We start from the raw sequence: 23,765 nt of genomic DNA on the forward strand, positions 1-23,765 counted from the left end.
ACGCCCAGCTAATTTTTTTGTATTTTTAGTAGAGATGGGGTTTCACCATGTTGGCCAGGCTGGTCTCAAACTCCTGACCTCAGGTGATCTGCCTGCCTCAGGCTCCCAAAGTGCTGTGATTACAGGTGTGAGCTACTGCGCCTGGCCCCAGCTAATTTTTATATTTTTAGTAGAGATGGGGTTTCACCATGTTGGCCAGGCTGGTCTTGAACTCCTGACCTCAGGTGATCTGCCTACCTCAGCCTTCCAAAGTGCTGGAATTACAGGCATGAGCCACTGCGCCCAGCCTCTATGATGTTTCTGTAAAGCCTGTAAGCTGAACAGCCCTGGAGCCTGCCTTACCTCTGAACATCCACTGGCATGAGCCAATAAATTGCTATATTAAGACTGTTCTAGTTGGATTTTTTTCCTTTTTTTTTTTTTAGACAGGGTGTCACTCTGTCACCCAGGCTGCAGTGCAGTGGTGTAATCATAGCTCACTGCAGTCTCAAACTCCTGGGCTCAAGCAATCCTCCTCTCTCAGCCTCCTGAGTAGTTTGGACTACAAGCACGTGCCACCACACCTGGTGAATTTTTAAATTTTTCTTTTGTAGAGACAAGGTCGTGCTATGGTCACCCCGGCTAGTTTAGAACTCCTGGCCTCAAGTGATCCTCCCACATCGGCCTCCCAAAGTGCTGGGATTATAGGCATGAGCCACCATGCCCAGCTGTTTCTTTCCTTTTTAAAACATTTTTTATTGAGATACAATTCACATAACATAAAATTAATCATTTTAAAGTTTATACTTCAGTGGCTTTAGTATATTCACTATGCTGTACATGCATCGCCACGATGTAATTCCAGAACATTTCCATTTCCCCAAGAGAAACCGCAAATCTGTTGGCAGTTATTCCCCACTTCTCCCCACCCCATGCCCTAGGTATCCACCAATCTACTTTCTGTCTTCGTGGATTTGCCTATTCTGGACATTTCATAGAACCGGAATCACACAGCATGTGGGCTTTTGTGTCTGGCGTCTTTCTCTCCGTGGATTTGCCTGTTCTGGACATTTCATAGAACTGGAATCACACAGCATGTGGGCTTTTGTGTCTGGCGTCTTTCTCTCCGTAGATTTTCCTATTCTGGACATTTCATAGAACCGGAATCACACAGCATGTGGGCTTCTGTGTCTGGCGTCTTTCTCTCCGTGGATTTGCCTGTTCTGGACATTTCACAGAACTGGAATCACACAGCATGTGGGCTTTTGTGTCTGGCGTCTTTCTCTCCGTAGATTTGCCTATTCTGGACATTTCATAAAACTGGAATCACACAGTATGTGGGCTTTTGTGTCGGGCGTCTTTCTCTTAGCACAGTGTTTCCAGGTTCATCCACGCTGTAGCCTCATTCAACACCTCATTATCTGTGACGCTAAATAATATTCCTTTATTCTGTTTATCCATTTACCTGTTGGTGGTCATTTGTGTTGTTTCCATTTTTGGGCTATTGTGAATAGTGCTGTTATGAACTTTTTTTTTTTTTTTTTTTTTTGAGACAGAGTCTCGCTCTGTTGCCCAGGCTGGAGTGCAACAGCGTGATTTTGGCTCACTGCAACCTCTGCCTCCCGGGTTCACGCCATTCTTCTGCCTCAGCCTCCTGAGTAGCTGGGATTATAGGCGCCCACCACCATGTCCAGCTAATTTTTTGTCTTTTTAGTTGAGATGGGGTTTCACCATGTTGGCCAGGCTGGTCTCAAACTCCTGACCTCAAGTGATCTGCCCACCTTGGCCTCCCAAAATGCTGGGATTACAGGCGTGAGCCACCGCACCTGGCCGATTACTATAGTTTTGTAGTAAGTTTTGAAATGGAGAAGTGAGTCTTCTAACATTGTTCTTGTCCAAGACTGCTTTGGTTCTTCTGTGTCCCTTGCAGTTCCATATGAATTTTAGAATCAGCTTGTCCATTTCTGGAAAAAAAAAAAAGCTGTTGAAACTTTGATAGGTATTGCATTAAATCTGAAGATCTTAATGTTAAGTTTTCTAGTCCATGAATATAGAATATCTTTCCATTTTCTTTCAACAATGTCTTGTAGATTTTTTATAGCAGCCTTGCACTTTTTTAATTAAATTTATTTCTAAGTATTTCAAGACTATTCTTTTGATGCTGTATTTTCTTAATTTGATTTTCAAATTGTTCATTGCCAGTAGATAGAAATGCAACTGGTTTTGTATATTAATCTTGTATCCTGCAACTTTACTAAACTCACTTATTAGCTCTACCAGTTTTTGTGCAGATTCTTTAGGGTTTTGTTTTGTTTTGTTTTGACAGGGTCTCACTCTGCCACCCAGGCTGGAGTGCAGTGGCATGATCATGGCTCACTGTGGCCTTAATCTTCCAGGCTCAGGTGATCCTCCCACCTCAGTCTCCTGAGTAGCTAGAACTACAGGTGTGTGCCACCATGCCCAGCTAATTTTTTGTAGAGATGGGGTTTTGCCAGGTTGCCTGGGCTGGTCTTGAACTCCCGGGCTCAAGCAATCCACCCACCTCAGCCTCCCAAATTGCTGGTATTAAAGGCATAAGCCACCATGCCCAGTTTCTTTAGGGTATTCTTTATACAAGGTCATGTCATCTGCAAATGGAGTTTTACTTCTTTCTCTCCAATCTAGATGGCTTTTTGTTATTTTTTCTTGTCTAGTTGCCCAGCCTAGAATTTCTAGTACAATGTTAAGTAAGTGGCAAGAGTGGCCATCTTTGTCTTGTTCCTAATCTCAGGGGTAAGGCTTTCAGTTTTTTACCATTAAGTATGATGTTAGCTGTGGGCTTTTCATAGATTCCCTTTATCAGACTGTGCGAGTTCCCTCCTATTCCTAGTTTATTGCATGATTTTTATCACTAAAGGGTATCCTGACTTTGTTAAATTTTTTTTTTTTTTTTTTTGAGATGGAGTTTCACTCTTGTTGCCCAGGCTGGAGTGCAATGGTGTGATCTCGGCTCACTGCAACCTCTGCCTCCCCGTTTCAAGTGATTCTCCTGCCTCAGCCTCTTGAGTAGCTGGGATTACAGGCACCCGCCACCACGCCCCACTAATTTTTTGTATTTTTAGTAGAGATGGGGTTTCACCATGTTGGTCACGCTGGTCTCAAACTTGTGACCTCGGGTGATCCACCCGCCTTGGCCTCTCAAAGTGCTGGGATTACAGGCATGAACGAACCACCACACCCTGCCTGTTAAAGGTTTTTGTCAAATTCTTTTGTGCCTATGTAGATGACCTTGTGGTTCTGTCCCTTTATTCTATTAATATGATGTATTACATTGATTAGGTTCTGTGTTTTAAACCAACCTTGCATTCCTGGGATAGATCCTACTTGGTCATGGTGTACAATCCTTTAACATGTTGCTGAATTTGGTTTGTTAGTTGTTTGTTAAGGATTTTTGAATCCAAATTTATAAGGGATATTGGTCTGTATTTTTTATTGTGATGTCTTTGTCGGGCTTCACAGCATAAGTCAGTAAGTGTTCCCTCCTCTTCTGTTTTTTGGACACATCTGAGAAGTACTGGTGTTAGCCCCTCTTTAAACATTTGGTGGAATTTGCCAGTAAAGCCGTCTGATCCTAGGCTTTTCTTGCTAGAACTTTCTTTCTTTTTTTTTTAACTAGTAACTCCAAATTCATCAAATTTGGGAAGATTTCAGCCTTTATTTCTTACTAAGAATGAGGCATTTCTCTTGAATGTTTTCCTCATGTTGCTGCAAACCTTTTTTTGTTTGTTTGCCCTTTTTTTTTTTTTTTGAGATAGAGTCTTGCTCTGTTGCCCAGGCTGGAGTGCAGAGGCATGATCTCAGCTCACTGCAACCTCTGCCTCCTGGTTCAAGCGATTCTCCTACCTCAGCTTCCCAAGTAGCTGGGGTTACAGGCATGCACCACCATGCCTGTTTTCTGTTTGTTTGTTTTGTTTTGTTTTTTGTATTTTTAGTAGATACTGGATTTCACTATAAGGCTGGTCTCGAACTCCTGATCTCAAGTGATCCACCCGACTCGGCCTCCCAAAGTGCTGGGATAACAGGCATAAGCCACCATGCCTGGCCTGCTGCAAGCCTTTTAATGTCCAGAGCTATTTTTAAAAAGTTGATTTTTGAGTTTTTTCCCTTTTTTCATTGTTTTTGTGGAGGGGTGAAATTTGTATTTCTTCATCCTCCATCTTCATTGATGTCCTTCCTTAGCTGGGTTTCTGATAGGGCAGACAAAAATGCCCCAACTCCTAAGACACTTATTTAGTTATAAGGATGATGGTTTTCAAACTTTAGTGAACACAATTAACTAGGGGAGACGATTATAAATACACATTCCTAGGTCCCACCACAAATTCCAATGAGTTTGTCTGTGGCCTGGGAACCTGCATTTTGAAAGCACTGGATTACAAGATCTAAAAGTAATGAACAAATTGAGAGGTTGAGAGGAGGAGAGGTTGTCTAAATATGTTAACTTCACATTGATTTCATACAATAGAGCCAAAAGAAACTACACAGTTGAGAAATCAAGATGTGGGTTGTATGCTTTAGAATTACGAAGGCAACCACTGTAAGAACTAGAAACAAAAATAGTTAAGACAGGCCACCTTCAGGGAATGGAGTTGGAGTAAGACAGGGCAATTTTAAATTTTCTTTATAGTTTGAGCTTTCTTTCTCAAATACAGCTGTTATCTTTATAATAAAACAAACACAAAAATGACAAGAAAATCAGTAAAAGGGGACTATTGGCCAACAATTCTGTCTTCCCTTCCCAGTGCCTCTGCCAGCGTACTCATCCATCCACCAGCAGCCCAGGGGCGTGCAGCCTGGCTCCTCAGAATGGCACATGGAGCTGGGCTCCTCCCAGGAGCCACATTCCTTCCCACCTCCCCCCAGAGGCAGGCATGGGCAACTGAATGCAAACAAGATGAAGAGGAAGGACACTGTAAACTAAACAATTGTTAGCTGCCAGACGCAGCCACAACCTGGAGTCACAGAGCCCTCCTGGACTCAGGGCCAAAAGAGACCTACACAAGGTCACATAGTGACCCAGTCCTTCCCAGAACCAGTAGTCTTTGGAGCTTAAAAACATAAGCATAGGCCGGGCAGGATGACTCATGCCTGTAATCCCAGCACTTTGGGAGGCCAAGGCAGGCAGATTGCTTGAGCTCAAGAGTTCGAGACCAGCCTGGGGAACACGGTGACACCCCGTCTCTACTGAAGTACAAAAGAAATTAGCCAGCGTGGCGGCGTGTGCCTGTAGTCCCAGCTACTCGGGAGGCTGAGGCAGGAGAATTGCTTGAGCCAGTGAGGCGGAGGTTGCAGTGAGCCGAGATCGTGCCACTGCACTCCAGCCTGGGTGACACAGTGAGACTCTGTCTTTAAAAAATAAAATAAAATAAATAAGCATAAATCTAAAACACTTTGCTTGGAAGCTGGCCTCAGGCTTAGCTTATACCATGAATTCATCTGCCAACTGTTTCAGAGGTCTGGGCAGAAGGGCTGCCCAGCAGGAACCAGAGGTCTGGAACAACCAAGTGGGGATGGCTGATTCTGAGGGAGGGATGGGCATGTGACAGCTGTGCCCTCTGAACTGTGGGGGAATGTGGCTCCCCTGACCCCTGGGCTCTGGGGGGCTGTTTTCTGGGTGAAGGTGATCCAGACCGTTCAGGCCAAAGCCCCAGTGCCAGAGACTCATTGTCCCTCCCACGGTGGAGATGTTCCTCTCTCAAGGCGCCCTGCATTAGCATGGGACGTTCTCCTCCACTCCACCGTGCCTGGAATCCATGTGGGCAGGGAAGAGGAGGGAGGCAGCTGTTAGTGGGAAGTGAGGCTGTGGGACTCCAGCGTTCTGGACAGTCCCAGCCCGAGGTGACACTACTCTGATGTGCTGAGTGGCTGACTTGGTAGGGAGTTAGTGTTTGGAGGTTTTCTCACAATTCCATGAGAATCCAGGGCAGGCCATGATAGTGGGGAAGGCTTTCACATGACGCAGCACTGGAGCTGGACCTGCTGGCTGGGCAAGCTTCAGACACAGGAGGGTGGTGGCATATCCTTTGCTGTAACAGGCAGAAAATATAATGATGTGACATGCCCCACCTCTGGCCCTGCAGGCCTTCTGAAACCAGCTCTAGGAGGCCCAGGGAACCCCACAGGCAACACCAGATTTGACCCCACCAAGGAGGCCATGACAAGTCCCAGTCCACAAGATGAACACTGTGCTCTTTAAAAAGAACTCCTGTCTTAGTTGTTGTTAGTTCCCAGTCACAATGATGGTAGCAACAGGTACCATCACCTGGCACCTGCTGAGTGCCAGGCATGGTTCCCAGGGATGCACACACACAACGCTACCCCGCAGCCCCAGCCATCCATGTACCCCTGTGGAAAGGAAGGCACGGAGACACATCACGGGACTTGAGAGTGGCAGAGTCAGGATCTAGGCGGGCAGTCAGCTCCAGTGGGGGTTCACAGCCCCTCGCTACTCTGCCGTTACCTTCATCCATGAGAATGTGACCAGTCATCTCTGCAGCTGGAGGGGCCAGTAAAGTGCGAGACTCCTAATTCCAGCGCATATTTGCTGAATGAGAGAATGAAAATGTGTACCCACATACCTCAGGTACCTACAACAGACTGTCATTATAACTGCAAGAGACAGAGTGAAATTAATAGACACCGACATGTCCTCAGCAATTCCAACAAAGCAAATAGTGACAAGTACCCAAGTTAGTATGACCTACTAGTCTCCAAATCATAGTAACTGGTGGTCAAACTGAAGAGGCAGGACATTCCACAACAGTGTGGACGCACCAAAGGAATGGGCAAAAACACACAGCTCCCTCTTCTCAAAAGTATGTGTACTGGTTTTCTATGGCTGACATACAAATGACCATAAATTTAGCAACTTAATACATCCTAGCACTTTGGGAGGCCAAGGTGGGAGGATCACTTGAGCCCAGCAATTCGAGGCTGCAGTGAGCTATGGTCAAGCCACTACACTCTAGTCTGGGCGACAGAGTGAGATGTTGTCTCTAACAACAACAACAAAGCCCAGTTCGGGTGGTAAAGGTGGCATTTCATAGCGATGGGAAGGTGCAGGGTGATCCTGGCAGGGCACGTGATGAGAGTGTGGAGGCAGAGCCTGGGAAACCTCCATGTCAATATGATCACAGAAACAAGGAGCGCTCCATCGCAACTGGGGCAAAGTAGAAAACGCACTGAGGGACTGACCTGATGAAGGTGGAGGGTGCGGAATGCAATCCAAAGTAAAGAAGAGATGAGGGTGCAGAAAATTATGGGCAAGAAACAATGCTCTCAGGTTCTAGATTTGTGGTCTTAATTGAATCACAATTTGGAGAGGCTTATTTTGTTTTTATTTTTTTGAGATAGTCTCGCTCTGTCGCCTTGGCTAGAGTGCAATGGTGCCATCTAAGCTCACTGCTACCTCTGCCTCCCTGGTTCAAGCAATTCTCCTGCCTCAGCCCCCTGAGTAGCTGGGATTACAGGCATGCATCACCACGCCCAGCTAATTTTTGTATTTTTAATAGAGATGGGGTTTTACTATGTTGGCCAGGCTGGTCTTGAACTCCTGACCTCAGATGATCCACCCGCCTTGGCCTCCCAAAGTGCTAGGATTACAGGCATGAACCACTGTGCCTGGCCGGAGAGTCTTAATTTATAAACTTTAAAACTTCAGAACACTAAAAAAAAAAAATTAAATAAAAAAAAATATACATATATCCATTTGGGCCACATGTGGTGGCTCATACCTGTAATTCCAGCACTTTGGGAGGCCAAGGCAGGAGGGTTGCTTGAGCCCAGGAGTTCGAGACCAGCGGGGGCAACATAGCAAGACCCCATCTCCACCAAAAAAAAATACAAAAATTAGCTGGGCGTGGTGGTGTGCACCTGTGGTCCCAGTTACTCTAGGGGCTGAGGTGGGAAGATCATTTGAGCCTGGGAGGCAGATGTTGCAGTGAGCTGTGATCGCTCAACCTGTCCCCCCCACAACAAAAATTTTGAGAATCTGTCTCAAAAAAAAAAAATTTGTTTTGTTGAACCATGGTCTAGAGAATTATTAATAGTAAAGAAAATAGAAGTAAAAACTTATTTTTAATAATTGCTCATTTTTGTTTTCTAAATATAACTCTTTTATTTATTTTATACTATTCATTTATTTATTTTTGAGACAGGGTCTCACTCTGTCACCCAGGCTGGAATGCAGTGGTGGGATCACAGCTCATTGCACCCTTGACCTCCTGGGCTCAATCGATCCTTCTGCCTCAGCCTCCTGAGTGGCTGGGACTACAGGCATATGCCATCACACCTGGCTAATTTTTTTGTTTTGTTTTTTGAGACAGAGTTTTGCTCTTTTTGCCCAGGCTGAAGTGCCATGGCATGATTTCGGCTCACTGCAACCTCCGCCTCCCGGGTTCAAGCCATTCTACTGCCTCAGCCTCCAGAGTAGCTGGGATTACAGGCATGTGCCACCACACCCAGCTAATTTTGTATTTTTAGTAGAGATGGGGTTTCTCCATGTTGGTCAGGCTAGTCTTGAACTCCCAACCTCAGGTGATCCGCCTGCCTCGGCCTCCCAAAGTGCTGGGATTACAGGCGTGAGCCACCACGCCTGGCCAACACCCAGCTAATTAAAAAAGAAAATTTGGGGGATGGGCACGGTGGCTCATGCCTGTAATCCCAGCACTTTGGGAGGCCGAGGCGGGTGGATTAGTTGAGGTCAGGAGTTCAGGACCAGCCTGACCACTATGGTGAAACCCCGCTTCTACTAAAAATACAAAAATTAGCTGGGCATGGGGGCACGCACCTGTAGTCCTAGCTACTTGGGAGGCTGAGACAGGAGAACTGCTTGAACTGGGGAGGTGGAGGTTGCAGTGAGCTGAGATCGTGCCACTGCACTCCAGCCTGGGCAACAGAGCGAGCGAGACTCTGTCTCAAAAAAAAAAAAAATTTTTTTTTTGTACAGATGGAGTCTCACTAGGTTGCCCAGGCTGGTCTCAAACTCCTGGCCACAAGCAATACCTCCCACCTTGGTCTCCCAAAGTGCTGGGATTACAGGCGTGAGCCACCTTGCCCAGCCAAATAAACTCTTCTAAAGATTGTTCCCAGGACAAGTTTAGGGCAAATGTTCCACAAACTACTACATGTAAGCACATGTGTGATTACGACTGAACTTTCACCTGATTTGTGAGGCTCCAAAGTAGCCTCAGAAGGAAAGAGCCGGGCCCCTCAAACTGCGGGGAGGTGAGTATTCCACGCTCACCTGGGCCAGCTCCTCCTCCTGCAGCTCAAGGGCTCAGCCTGCTGGGGTGCTGTTCCCCAGGGCGCTAAGGAGGAGCCAGTTTCTGTCTCGCATGGGTTGATGGCCATGCAGCTTGATTTCCTCTCTGAGTCAAAGGAATCTTGTCAGGGCCAGGCCCGCAGCTGCCCTCCTGTCTTGGAAAACTAAGAACTGCACCCCACCCCTGCAAGACTGTCCATAGCCCCGGCAATGCCACGTGCTGCCTTCCTTTTCTGCATACTGGTCTTGGCCACCTGCCATCACCATGTGGCCCCAGTCACCTTCCATCACCATGTGGCTTCTCCCATGCCCTGGCCCTTGCCCCTGAGGCATTTAAGCACATCTCCACACCCGCTCAACACTGCAGTGCAGCCATTGCTGTGTGCTTCTGATCTCGGTGAGTTCGCATGCTCAAGAAGTCTTTGGCACAGAGTTTACGACCTCAGGCTCTCCAGTTCAATGGGCCTAGGTTCATCCCAGACCTGTTCTATTTACTAGCTAAGTGCAGTTGTCTTAACCTCAGTGAGCTCATCTAGTTATATACAGAATGGTGATGGCAATACCTACCTTATAACATTGGACTGATCCACCCAACAAGCATACCTTGGGCACCTTCCAGTGTTCTCTGTGTGGGGGTACAGCTGAACTGCCGCAGGGTGACAAAGGAACTAGAGCTGGGGTGGGGGGTGGGGGCTGCTGGGGCTGGCCCAGGCAGGACCTTCAGTGCCTGGCTAGGAGCCTTGGACTCTGTCCTCAGAGCAGTGGGAACCCACCGGAGGGCTTCCGTTGCAGGGTGGGAAGGGTGATGGGGTATGCCAGACTCATCCAAACAAAGCCACAGTCTTTGGGGAGGGGGCAGCAACTGGAGGCAGGGGGACTGCACAGGCAGCTATTTGCAAGGATTCTGCAGGCAAAAGTAGTGTGGGGGGAAATTGGGGATGAACTTGAAACTTAGGTGATGGGTGGGGATGTAAATTCATTCAACCTTTATGGAAAACAGTACGAAGATTTCTCAAAGAACTGAAAATAGAACTACCATTCGATCTGGCAATCCCGTTGCTGGGTATCTAAAGGAAAAGAAATCATTACGTCAAAAAGACACCTGTATTTGTATGTTTACTGCAGCACTATTCACAATAGCAAAGACAAAGAATCAGCTTGAGTGTCCATGGATGGAAGAATGAAGAAAGAAAACATGGTATATATACACAATGGAATACTATTTGGACATAAAAAAGAATAAAATCATATCTTTTGCAGCAGCATGGATGAAACTGGAGGCCATTATCTTAAGTGAAACAAGCTGGACACAGAAAGACAAATACCATAGGTTCTCACTTGTAAGTGGGAGCTAAATAACATGTACATAAGGACTTAGAGTGTGAAATGATAGACAATGGAGACTTTGAAGGGTGAGGGGTGGGAGAGGGGTGGCTGGTGAGAAGTTACTTAATGGGTACAGATATTTGGGTGTTGGATACCCTAAAAGTCCACACTTCACCAATATACAATCTATGGATGTAACAGAACTGCACCTATACCCCATAAATTCATACAAATAAAAAAGAAATTTAGGTGATAAGAGCTATGGGCCTTGGTTACCAGTTCTGTGCATGTGCATGAGTGTGTGACTTGTGGCATCACACGGTGTCAGGGAGCTGATCGGGGCACTGGGAGAGGTGATAAACTAGAATTTGGAAATGCTGAATTCGAGGTGCCTGTGAGGTAGCAAGTGAGGAAGTCCAGCAGGCAGTGGGCTAGACATCTGGAATTTAGGAGAGATCTTAATGGAAGAAAAAGATTTGGGAATTAGGGTTTTCGGGGGGTAATTGGCAGAGAATTGAGGGAGGAGATGGTGTGGGGTTAATAACATGTGATCATATCTTCTTTTTTTTTAAATAGAGTCTTGCTCTGTTGCCCAGGCTGGAGTGCAGTGGCACAATCTTGGCTCACTGTAACCTCTGCCTCCCAGGTTCAAGCAATTCTCTGCCTCAGCCTCCTGAGTAGCTGAGATTACAGGCTACTCGGGATTACAGGCCTGGCTAATTTTTTGTATTTTTAGTAGAGATGGAGTTTCGCCATCTTGGCCAGGCTGGTCTTGAACTCCTGACCTCATAATCTACCCACCTCAGCCTCCCAAAGTGCTGGGATTACAGGCATGAGCCACTGCACCCGGCCCATATCTTAATTTTTTTTTTTTTTTTTTTTTTTGAGACGGAGTCTCACTCTGTCACCCAGGCTGGAGTGCATGGCGCGATCTCGGCTCACTGCAAGCTCTGCCTCCTGGTTTCGTGCCATTCTCCTGCCTCAGCCTCCCGAGTAGCTGGGACTACAGGCACCCACCACCATGCCTGCCTAATTTTTTGTATTTTTAGTAGAGACTGGGTTTCACCATGTTAGCCAGGATGGTCTTGATCTCCTGACCTTGTGATTCACCCGTCTTGGCCTCCCAAAGTGTTGGGATTACAGGCGTGAGCCACTGCGCCCAGCCCCATTTCCATTCTTGTTTCCAAAGGACTGTATCGGCTGTACTATCACCCCTGTAGGGACACTCCCTCAAACACCAAGGACTCCTTGGTATAACAGCTGCACTTTCAGTATCTGCTGATCAAGAAAATATATAATGACAAAAGTGTATTATAAGGTCAGCAATGTAGGTATTATTTTATAATTTTTTTTTTTTTTAAAGACAGGGTCTCGTCATGTCCAAGCTGATCTCAAACTCCTGGGCTCAAGTGATCTGCCTGCGTTGGCCTCCCAAAGTGCTGGGATTACAGGCATGAGCCACTATGCCAGGCCGAGCTCAGCAATATCTTAAGTGAGTCTGTATTTTATTTTTTAATTTTTTAAAATTTATTTTATTTATTTAATTTTTGAGATGGAGTCTCGCTCTGTCTCCCAGGCTGGAGTGCAGTGGCGCGATCTCGGCTCACTGCAAGCTCCACCTCCTGGGTTCACACCATTCTCCTGCCTCAGCCTCCGGAGTAGCTGGGACTACAGGAGCCCGCCACCACACCCGGCTAATTTTTTGTATTTTTAGTAGAGACGAGGTTTCACTGTGTTAGCCAGGATGGTCTCGATTTCCTGACCTCGTGATCCGCCTGCCTCGGCCTCCCAAAGTGCTGGGATTATAGGCGTGAGCCACCGCACCCAGCTGAGTCTGTATTTTATTAACTGCAATGGCATCTATATATATTTGGAAAATACAGTACTGTGTCCACATGCTCTGTGGAAGCTCTGTTATACTAATTTAATGATAAATGCAAATTACTGAGCTATCTCATCTCAGGAGGTATAAATTACTTTCTCTAATTGCTACCTTCAATGAATCTCTGTCAAATTTCCCATATTTCCCTTAACAATACTTTGGGCAGATCCCGTAAGTTCCCAAGCAGTTATTCAAAGTCCAGCTAGTTCAATCTCAAATACAGGGTAAGCCTTTGCCCACTCCCATCACCACGTGGGTTTATGGCTTAGGACACTTTAAGAGAACAGGTGGGATGTGCTGCCTCTGAATTCCCACCACTCTCCTTAGGGTCTCCCTTCTCTGATGTCAGGTCATGGAGAATGAATTAGGGAAAACGGCAAAAGTCTTTCCACGTACAGGGTACACTGGCTGTATTTTTCTCAGGCTAACACTAATTTAATTTTTTTTAAAATTGAGGTATACTTTACTTACAACAAAGTTCACCAATTTTAAGCACACAATTCAATTTTTGACAAATAACTACCACAATTATGATACAAAATATTTTCACTGCCGAGCCCACTTTGTGCTCCATGCAGTCAATCCTTTCCCCCAACACCTAGCCCCTAAGTACTCATCTGCTTTCTCTCACCACGGTGTTGCCTTTCTAGAATTTCACAGTATGCAGCCCTTGGTGTCTGGCTTCTCCTGCTGAGCCTGACAAATGTGAGACTCCTTCTTGCTGTGTGCAGCAGCAGTCTGTTCCTTTATTCTGCCAAGTGTTATTCCACTGTATGGATCTACCTGTTCCACTTTTTGTTTGTTTGTTTGAGACGGAGTCTCGCTCTGTCACCCAGGCTGGAGTACAGTGGTGCGATCTTGGCTCACTGCAACCTCTGTCTCCTCGGTTCAAGCGATTCTCTTGCCTCAGCCTCCTGAGTATCTTGGATTACAGGCATGCACCACCATGTCCGGCTAATTTTTGTATTTTTAGTAGAGACGGGTTTCACCATGTTGGTCAGGCTGGTCTCGAACTCCTGACCCCAGGTGATCTGCCCGCCTTGGCCTCCCAAAGTGCTTGGATTACAGGCATGAGCCACTGTGCCCGGCCTCCACTTTTTGACTATTATTCATGATGCTTCTATGAACATTTTGCTATAGGTAAGTCTTGTGGTGACATGTTTCTATGTCTCTGGGCTAAGTACCTAGCAGTAGGATTGCTGAGCTGAATGGTTAAGTGGTTACAACTTCATGAGAAATTACCAAAATGTTTTCCAAATTGGCCTAATCATTTTGCATTCATTCCTACCTGCTATATGTGAGAATTCTAGTTGCTCCACATCTTCATCAACACTTGCTATTGTTAGTCTTTTTAATTTGGGTCATTCAAGTGGACATGTACTGGTTTAGTGATGTCTCACTGGTGGTTTTGTGTTTCTCTAACAACAGATGATGGCCAAGCATCCTTCAGGTACTTATGTGTCATCTGTATTGTATTTCTTCTTTGGTGAAATATTATTTTGTTTGTAAATCAATCAATTAATCAATCAATCTATCTATCTGTCTATCTATCTATCTATCTACTGAGACAGGGTCTCACTTTGTCACTCAACTGGAGTGCAGAGGTGCGATCACAGCTCACTGCAACCTTTACCTCCTGGACTCAGGCGACTCTCCCACTTCAGCCTCCTGAGCAGCTGGGACTACAGGCATGCACCACCACACCTGGCTAACTTCTTTGTTTTTTTTTTGTAGAGATGGGGTTTTGCCATGTTACCCAAGCTGGTCTCAAACTCCTGGGCTCAAGCGATCTGCCCACCTCGGCCTCCCAAAATGCTAAGATACTGCATTCAGCCTGTTTGCAATTTTCTTATAGAGCCAAATGAGTTCTTTATGTATTCTGAGTAGAAATACTTTATGAGATATGTGTTTAGATATTCTCCTAGTCTGTAGCTTGTCTTTCATTGTCTAAATGAGGTCTTATTAAAAATTAATTTTCTCTGGGTTTATTGAAGTATAATTTACATTTAATAACACTCACCCTTTTTAGGCAGAGTTCTGTGAATTCTACCACTACAATCAAGATATAGAATTTTCCCATCACCCTCCCAAAATTTCCCTATACCCTCTTCTAGTCAATCCCCTCCCCTCAAATGCAACCCCTGGCAACCAACCACTGGTCTAATAGTGTCTTTTGAAGTGGTCAAAGTTTAAAATTTGATGCAGTACGATTAATCAATTTTTAAAATTATGTGTCTTAGTCTGTTTGTGCTGCTATAACAAAATACCTGAAACTGGATAATTTGTAAACAGCAAATTCATCCCTTACAGTTATAGAGGCTGGGAAGTCCAAGATCAAGGCACCTGCAGGTTTGGTGTCCAGTGATGGCTCGCTCTCTGCTTCCAAGATGGTGCCTTGTTGTGTCCTCTTGAGGAAATGAACACTGTGTACTCACGGTGAAAGAGATGGAAAGGCATAAAAGGGCTAGCTGGTTCCTTCAGGCCCTTTTATAAGGGCACTAATCTATTCATGAAGTTGGAGTCCTCATGATCTAATCCCTCCCTAAAGTGTTAAAATCAGGTAACTTAACTTCTCCAACTAGCTGTTTTTGATCTCTGTGAGGCCGTTCTGTACACTAACCTTTTTTTTTTTTTTTTTTTTTTTTTTGAGACGGAGTCTCGCTCTGTCACCCAGGCTGGAGTGCAGTGGCGTGATCTCGGCTCACTGCAACCTCTGCCTCCTGAGTTCAAGCAATTCTCCTGCCTCAGCCTCCTGAGTAGATGGGATTACAGGCAAGTGCCACCACGCCTGGCTAATTTTTGTATTTTTAGTAGAGACGGGGTTCTACCATGTTGGTCAGGCTGGTCTCGAACTCCTGACCTCGTAATCTGCCCGCCTCGGCCTCCTGAAGTGTTGGGATTACAGGCATGAGCCACCGCGCCCAGCCCCACTGACCTTCTTTCATGGGGAGTTCATGTAAGTTTTTCCAAAGGCTCTGCAGGGTATCTTCAGTATAGAGTGTTCTGATATGGGAAACGAGCTCTAGCTCAACCTCCTTCACTCCCAACTCCAACTAGCTTTGCCATCAGTGTTACTCCCTATTGCTGTTTGCTCCACAGCCTCTTGCCTAGTGGATGGGGTCTGGCATTGGACAGCACAAGCAATGACAGGGAAGCCCCCTGAAGACCCCTGCCCAGAGGTCTCTGAGTTTTCTAGATTTCTTCAAAGCCAGGTATAAAGGCAGTCTAGCAAGCTCACACTGTCCAAGCAGACATCCAATCAGGGAAGATGCCAGCCTCTCTTTTTTAGGCATCTGAAGTCATTATGGTAACTCTCTTTGAGCTACACCCTGTTGGCTTTAGTAATAGCACCGCACCCTCCCTATTTCTGCACCCAGGAGGCTGCTTAAGGAAACTCTTACCCTTCCTCCCGCCCCATCCCTCCCCTGTTGCCCAGTTATGTAAGCCTGAGGGTAGGGTGGTGGTGGTTCGGAATGGCAGGGCTGGCTCTTCAGCCCTCTAACAATAAGCTCTGGGTGCTGCCATGTTGTGCTGCCTTTACAGTGTGGGATACTGAATGCCTCTGGGTACTCACCTTTGTGCCCTGACTCACTAATTCCAGGGTAACAGGAAAAGGCTCATTAAACGTCCCGTTACACACAGCTCTAATAAAAACAGCAATAATAACATCAAAACACTCACATAGTGCTTGCCAGGCACCAGTCTCTTTCTCTACTTATGTTAACTCATTTCCTCTTCACAACAACCCACCCCGTTAAGCAGGATCAGTAACCCCTTTGCACAGCTGAGGAAACTGAGACATAGAGGAGGTAAACTGCCCAAGGTCACAGGGACAGAGAGCCAGAGAGCTGCAATCCAATCGAGGGAGTTTGGCTGGAGTCCACGCTGCGCTGCTTTCCACATAGGAGAGGCAGAGAAAAGCTGCACCTGCAAGAGCGATGGTTTCGGCTGCGTATTTGGAATAACGAAGTCAGTGGTCAGGAGCAAGGAGAAGGCACACATCTCGGGCCTCATTTCTGTCCCTGAGCGCTCCCCCACACTGCGAGATCATGGCGGTGGAGGGGAGTCCCGCATCCTGACCCCCGGCCGCCGCGCACTGGGGGGCCCTCAATCTCTGGGTTACTTGGGGGCACGCAGTAGCCACCCACGGGGCAGAAAAGACGGGGGCGGTCAACTTTCTCCACTCCAGCCGCCTGGGGTCCCGCCATCCCTCAGCCAGGACGCTTGGCAGCCGCCTCTAGGCTAGGTGGCCACGAGTTGCGTGCGAGAGCGAGGGCTGCGCATGTGCGAGGCGTGCGTGGTGCGTGTGTGGCGCCGTGGGCTTCCGCTCCGACGTGGGGGACACTAGACAGCAACTGCCCCCCAAGTTCTCGTATCAGCTGCGGGAAGGAGAGAATGGTTCTGGTCAACCGAGTGTGGAAGGAGACCAAATGCTCAGCAAATGCACGGACTTGAGTCCTCGTGAGCAGGGTGGCCATGGTGCGGAAGCAGCTGGCACGGCCCCCTCAACCCCGGACCCCTGGGGTCCTCACTGCCGACCCGCGCGTTCAGTGCTGCGCATAAATAAGATTTCCAATTAGAAGGCCTAGGTCCCAGCTCTGCTCCACACCGTGGCTTTGGGCCAGGCACGTCATAGCCCTGGAACTCTTTCTTCCCATTGTTGAGATGAAGAGGGTGCACGATATGTTCGACGCAGCAAGGTTAAATGGAAGGAAACGGGGCGGCCGCTTAATGACTGGTTGCACGCGCTTGCGTTGGGTGCTGCAGCCTGGTGCCAGGAAGGTGGGGCAGGGACCTTGTGGTGTAAGGAGTGGCGGTGAAAGTGCCTGGGGTCAGAGAGGAGAGGCAGGGGATGAGTTCTGAGTGGGAGGAGGGGGCAGCTCAGGTTTCGTCAAGTAGATGACCTCTGAACCAGAACTTGAAGGATAAGACGGGAGATGGCCGAGACGGGAGATGGCCCTAGGAGCATCCTGGCACAGCAGATGCCTGAAAGCCTGCATAGGGCATAGATGTGTCTAGAGAGTTCTGGGAATGATCGCTAGAGCGGTGTTGGGCTCGTAGGGAGGCAAGAGGTGGGCTTGGAGCGGGAGGTGGGAAAGGCATGGGGAATGTCTTGAAAGCCCCCTTCATCTGCAGGTCCTGAAACGCTGCAGAGGGTCTTTAGGCGTGGAATTTACATAAGATGTGTGTTTCAGTAAAGTGACTTACAGGAACCAGACAGGAATTGTAATTATACAAAGGGGATTTCGGAGGAAGGAAGTTAGTCTCAGTCCAGGGAATAATGAGGGCCTGAGCTCAGGAGTGCAGTGGGGAGGGAGAAAGAAGGATTCCAGAGAGATTTTGGGCAGAGTAATTGACAGGCTCCCGATTAGAGCAGAATCTAAGATGATGCCTAGGTTTGGAAAACTGGGTGAATTGAATCATTAAGACACTGAAGTGTCCACCAAGTGCAGACATTGTGCCAGGCACTCAGCATCCAAAGATCAAAAAAGACCTAGTCTCTGCCCTCAGGTGGTTCTACTTGAATAGGGCAGGTGGACACATAACTAGGTAATTGTATCTATACCCTGTGATGTTGAGGATTACAGCTGTCCCTGCCTGACCTGGACCTAGGGGTGAGGGCAGGGGGGCTTCCTAGAGAAGTGGGACCTGAGCTTGGCAGAAATGGGAGTTCACAGGCAGTGTGAGATGGGTCCCCTAGGTACAGTAGGAATGCAAGCAGGAAAGCCAGGGAGTTTGTGATGTGTTTGGAGAACTAGAAGCAGACGCTGGAGTGTAAAACCGGAGCTTGACTTTTATTCTCTAGAGGGTGGGGAGCCATTGCAGAGCCTTAGGCAGAGAAGGGCCTGGTCAGATTTGGGTTTAGGGCAGCTTGCCCTGGTGCCTCGTGGAGAACGGTTGTAAAGGCGAGAAGCTAGGAGAGAGAGGTGGCTGTAGGAAGTGCTGGTGAAAGAGAGTGGAAGCTGGAGCTGACACAGGGAGTTCAGGAAGGAGAGTGGGCTGGGGGATGGTGGGGTGGGGAAGTGCAGGATGAGGAGGGAGGGCTGAGGTGAGGTCAGTGCTGCACACCAGGTGCATGAGGCCTGGGGAGCATCTCCATGGAGGTACCTAATGGCAATTTACTAGCCAAGTCATCTTGACCAGTTCACTTAGCCTTGGCGATTTGCCTCATATTGCAGAATGTGGATGAGAAGACCTACCTCATAATGTTGGAGTGATTCACTCAACGAGTATTTACTGAGTATCTGTTGGTGTTCTGGGTGCCAGGGATTCAGCTGGATGGCCTCAGCAGAAAATACACAGGAAATATGGGTTGAGCTAAAAATCAAGGGCCCAATTAGAACAGATTTGACTATCATCCATATTAACACTCCCAGAAAAGAGGGAGATGAGCAGAGAGAGAGAGAGAGAGACTTTTCCAGTTGCAAGGCAAGAGTAGGCTGCAGGGTCACCTTGTGCTGGCTGGCAGGAGCCAGGGGCTGGCATGTATCCTGTTTGGCCAAACCATCATTAAGTGGCAGTTCGAGAATAGGCCCTCTAAGCTCTTGCACTGGTGTCATAACATCTGGGGATTTCCTGTGTGTCAGTGTTTGTGTGGATAGAGGGAGCTGGTGGTAAGTGTTCAGCCAGGTGCATCCAAGATCCCAGGGTCTCATGGGAGGACCCAGGGCTGGAACTGGCCTCCTCATACTGCTGTACAGCTCTGCCTGGAGCCTGGAGCCTCCTCCTCTGCTGAGTGGTGCTCTCAGCACAAAATGAGTGTTATCAAAGGGGCATGTATTCTGCACTCACTAGCTGCACAAGAGAAGAACAGCGGTTGTTGGTATGCCTTATAACTACTCTTCAGAATACACACCCCTTTGACAACACTCACTTTGTTCTCAACCATAAACAACCACACCCCTTGTTTATGGTTGAGAAGATGAAGGCCTGGTGGAATTAGCTTCTTGCCAGAGACTACACTGTGGCCAGAAGGACTCTGCCTTTTCCTTGGCTATCTGAGCTTCATCTCAGAGGTGTTTAATTGCTCCAGCCAGATCAATGTGAATAGCAAATTAAGCCCACACAGTGGCTCATGCCTGTAATCCCAGCACTTTGGGAGGCCGAGGTAGGCGGATCACTTGAGGTCAGGAGTTTGAGACTAGCCTGGCCAATATATGAAACCCTGTCTCTACTAAAAACAAAAAAATTGGCCAGGTGTGGTGGCACACGCCAGTAGTCCCAGCTACTGAAGCGGAAGCTACAGCGAGTTGAGATCGTGCCACTGCACTCCAGCCTAGGTCACAGAGAGAGACTCCATCTTAATAAATAAATAGCAAATTAATGTTTTAAGTGAAGTAACAATAACGGTTTACTCTGATTTAATTTACAAAAAAACATGGAGTTTTTGTTTATAAATTTTCACCAAATTTAAAATCTTCAAAGGCTAATTAAAATGTTAATATTTATTGAGTGCTTCATATGTATTTTCTCATTTGATTTTCACAACATCCCCATGAGTTAGATATGATTATCATTGCCATTTTACTGAAAGTAAGATTGGAGCAAGGTGGAGTAGGATGGAGTAAGGATGAGGTTAAGGGTGGAGTAAGGTTGGTGTACGGTGGCTAAAGTTGGGGTAAGGTAAAATAAGGTTAGGGTAAGGTGGGATAAGGTTGAGGTAAGGCGGAGTAAGGTTGGGGTAAGGTGGGCTAAGATGAAGTAAGGTTTGGCAAAGTTGGGGTAAGGTTGGAGTAAGATGAGTAAGGGGGTAAGGTTGGAGTAAGCTTGGGGTAAAGTGGGGGTAAGCTTGGGGTAAGGTTGGAGTAAGCTTGGGGTAAAGTGGGGGTAAGCTTGGGGTAAGGTTGGAGTAAGGTTGGGGTAAAGTTGGAGTAAGGATGGGGTAAGGTGGGGTAAGGCTGGGATAAGATAGAGCAAGGTTGGGGTAAAGTGGGGTAAGGTGGGGTAAGGTTGGAGTAAGGTTGGGGTAAAGTTGGAGTAAGGATGGGGTAAGGTGGGGTAAGGCTGGGATAAGATAAAGCAAGGTTGGGGTAAAGTGGGGTAAGGTGGGGTAATGCTGGGATAAGATAGAACAAGGTTGGGGTAAAGTGGGGTAAGGTTGGGGTAGGGTGGCCTACAGTTGGAGTAAGGTGAGGTAAAGTTAGGGTAAGGCTGGGGTAAGGTGGAGGGTAACTTTTAAGATGTGATACTGTTTTTGCACGCCTTGTCTTTCCCTTCTTGCTGTTCAGTAAGGAGGAGCTTTTCTCCTCAATTTAACTGAAGTGAGCATTTGCTGGAGAAGTTGAGGGAACACGCACATTGTGCAGCCCTGTTTGTCTGAGCTGAGGCTTGTGTTTGTCCTAGGAAGGGCCATTTGGGAGCTGTTTGAGATGGCATCTCACAGCGAGCAGAGGAGGGCACAGTCAGGGTGGTGATTGGGGTGAAAACTCTGCTCATGAAGAATGATTTGGTATGTGCACAGATGATAGCTTTTCTAAATCCTATTTTGTTTTTCTGAAAAATAAGTGACAGTAACCTGAACACCTTTGAGTTTCTCCAGTGCTGGCTTAGTCTGAGGCTGGGGCCTGCCTGCCATCCCTTTCCCTCTCTCACTGAGTGGCTGCTGCTTGCCCGTCTCTGACCTTTGAGAGTCTCAGGTCTGATGGTGGTGGAGATGGAGCACAGGTGACTGATTCGGGGGACTCGGAGACACACCCCTTGGAGGAGGGACAGGGAGGGTTGGAGGTAGCTGGTTTCATGTGGGCAGAACACAGGACATAGACATCCTCTGTCAACGTTGGTCTTCTCTGTAGTATTTTGTGCAGCGTCCTGGTCAGTAAATCTGGCCAAGTGAGTCATCTGAAAGCGGTCATGTGATCTGGGTTGATAAGTGGATAAAGCATTGGCTTTCATCACTCTCTGGATTTGTTAGTGAACTTTAAAAAAGAAACCTTTCTTGTGCTTTTAAATAATGACTGTGTTTTTTAATCTTACCATTTAAAACTAGTTTTCCTGAAGATGCCTGTGTGCCTTTGGCCAACAGGATCTTTGTCCGAGGTGACAATGAAGATAGTATACCATGAGCCCATACTGCCTGCAGAGTCGTGGCTGCCAAAATTAACAGCTGTGGAATTATTTGTGACCCTGTTAAGGATAAACATATTTGTCCCTTTTCATTTTATGATCAGCAACTGCTAAAGTTCTTGTAATTGCAATTTACTGCCCTCACTGTATTGCTTAGTTTAGAGGTGGACACAGAAAGAATGGAACATTTGTTTTCTTTTGGGTCTGAGCTATGAATTTGGGCTGCATTATCATGCAGGCCTTGGCCCCTCTGTCTCTGCAAGATTGGGCTTTCCTGTTTTTGTCATTCTCGGCTTACTTCGCAGGCATGCTTTGTGTAGAGGAGAAAAATACCCTCCAAAGAACCTCCCAAGGAGGTTACCAGGTACACGGTTCAGCCAAGTGGGTGACTCGATGGGATGCATCTCTTTGTGTTTGTCAGGGCCGGGAAGGGTGTGACAGCATGTGGGGAGAGACTCAGTTCCCAGCCAAATAACTTTACCACCTGAGCTATGAGGCAGTTCCTGCACATCACCACTCCAGCAGGGTCCAGCCTTGCTGCGGCAGAAAGCGAGTGTGTGGGAAAGCAAATGGCTCCACACGACGCTTGCAGTGTTCAGAGGGATGAGTATGAATTGTGTGTATCTCAGGGACCCCTTTGACCCATGAATACATGTATAGAGTATTCTCTATTATGTGGGTGAAGTGTATCTACTTACATACTTAAGTATTTGTGAGTAAAACGAGAAAAAAAAAGATGTGAAGGATGGATAGAGAAAATAAAACAGCAGGGGCTGGATGCTGGGCACATGGGCATCCATTCTACTCTTCTCTCTACTTCTGTGTATATTTGAACATTTTCAAAATAAGAGGTTTTATTTTGTTTTTTGATTTTTTTTTTTAGATGGAGTCTTACTCTGTCGCCAGGCTGGAGTGCAGTGGTATGATATAGGCTCACTGCAACCTCCGCCTGCTGGGTTCAAGCAATTCTCCAGCCTCAGCCTCCCAAGTAGCTGGGACTACAGGTGCGTGCCACCATGCCCATCTAATTTTTTTTGTATTTTTAGTAGAGACGGGGTGTCACCATGTTGGCCAGGATGGTCTCCATCTCTTGACCTCGTGATCCACCCGCCTTGGCCTCCCAAAGTGCTGGGATTACAGGCGTGAGCCACCGCGCCTGGCCTTTTCTCTTTCTTTCTTTTTGCGATGGAGTCTCACTCTGTAGCCCAAGCTGGAGTGCAGTGGTGCGATCTTGGCCCACTGCAACCTCTGCCTGTGGGGCTCAAGCGATTTTCGTGCCTCAGCCTCCTGAGTAGCTGGGACTACAGGTATGCGCCACCACACCCAGCTAATTTTTTGTATTTTAGTAGAGATGGGGTATCACCATGTTGCCCAGGGTGGTCTCGAACTCCTGAGCTCAGGCAATCCACCTGCCTTGGCCTCCCAAAGTGCTGGGATTACAGGTGTGAGCCACTGTGCCTGGACAGAATCAAAGGATTCTTTTTTTAAGATGTACAGTATCTGTCTTAGTCTATTGTGCTGCTGTAACAAGATACTTGAGACAGGGTAGTTTATAAACAACAGATATTTATTTCTTACAGTTCTGGAGGCTGGGAAGTCTGAGACCAAGGCACCAGCATTCAGTGTCTGGTGAGGGCCTTCTTGCTGTGTCCGCATGGGGCAGAAGGCAGAAGGGCAGAAGGGCAGAAGGGCAGAAGGCAGAAGGGCAAAACGGGCCTCGCTGGTTCCTTCAAGCCGTTTTACAAGGTCACTGATCCTATTTATCAGGGCTCCCCCTGCAGAACTTAATCACCTCCTAAAGGCCCTGTATCTTAATGCTGTCACATTGGCGGTTAAGTTTCAACACATGAATTTTGGGGGCATCCAGGCCATGACAGTTTTCAAACATTTTTCTGCATATGTAGGACCCATCAAACACTGTACTCCTGCTCTGGTGCACACACTGAGCTGGGCATCTGGGTTCAACAATGCTTCACTTTCCTGGCACGCAGAGCTGAGGGGCAGGGACAGAGATGAAATCTCTGAGGCACAGTGATGGTATCATGGAAACCTTGAACTGAGGGGAGGGTCGGAGTTGGTTTCACTGAGGAATCGAGGACTGAGCTGAGACCCGAAGGATGACTGGGAACCTCCTGGGTGCTGTGGGACTGGGACTGGGGGAGAGGGAGAGGGAGTCTCAGATGGTGGGAATCCCCTGTGTAGTGGCCCTGGGGC

The 23,765-nt window shown here is 47.3% G+C and overlaps 1 long non-coding RNA gene across 2 annotated transcripts; it reads right to left on the reverse strand.

Moving 5' to 3' along the window:
* Window positions 1–768: 768 nt before the first annotated feature.
* Window positions 769–16,753, reverse strand: LOC107970365 (uncharacterized). Of its 2 annotated transcripts, none has more exons than XR_008541678.2 (5): window positions 16,063–16,753; window positions 14,797–14,911; window positions 6,362–6,562; window positions 5,923–6,044; window positions 769–1,943 (listed from the first exon to the last, which is right to left on the reverse strand). It is a non-coding gene; the product is annotated as an uncharacterized LOC107970365 (long non-coding RNA). The 2 variants fall into 2 exon arrangements; XR_010156216.1 differs by having other exon boundaries at window positions 14,797–14,918; window positions 16,063–16,747.
* Between the last annotated feature and the right edge of the window lie 7,012 nt (window positions 16,754–23,765).

Source organism: Pan troglodytes, chromosome 23 (assembly GCF_028858775.2).
Source record: "Pan troglodytes isolate AG18354 chromosome 23, NHGRI_mPanTro3-v2.0_pri, whole genome shotgun sequence".
In the NCBI taxonomy this organism is placed as follows: domain Eukaryota; kingdom Metazoa; phylum Chordata; class Mammalia; order Primates; family Hominidae; genus Pan; species Pan troglodytes.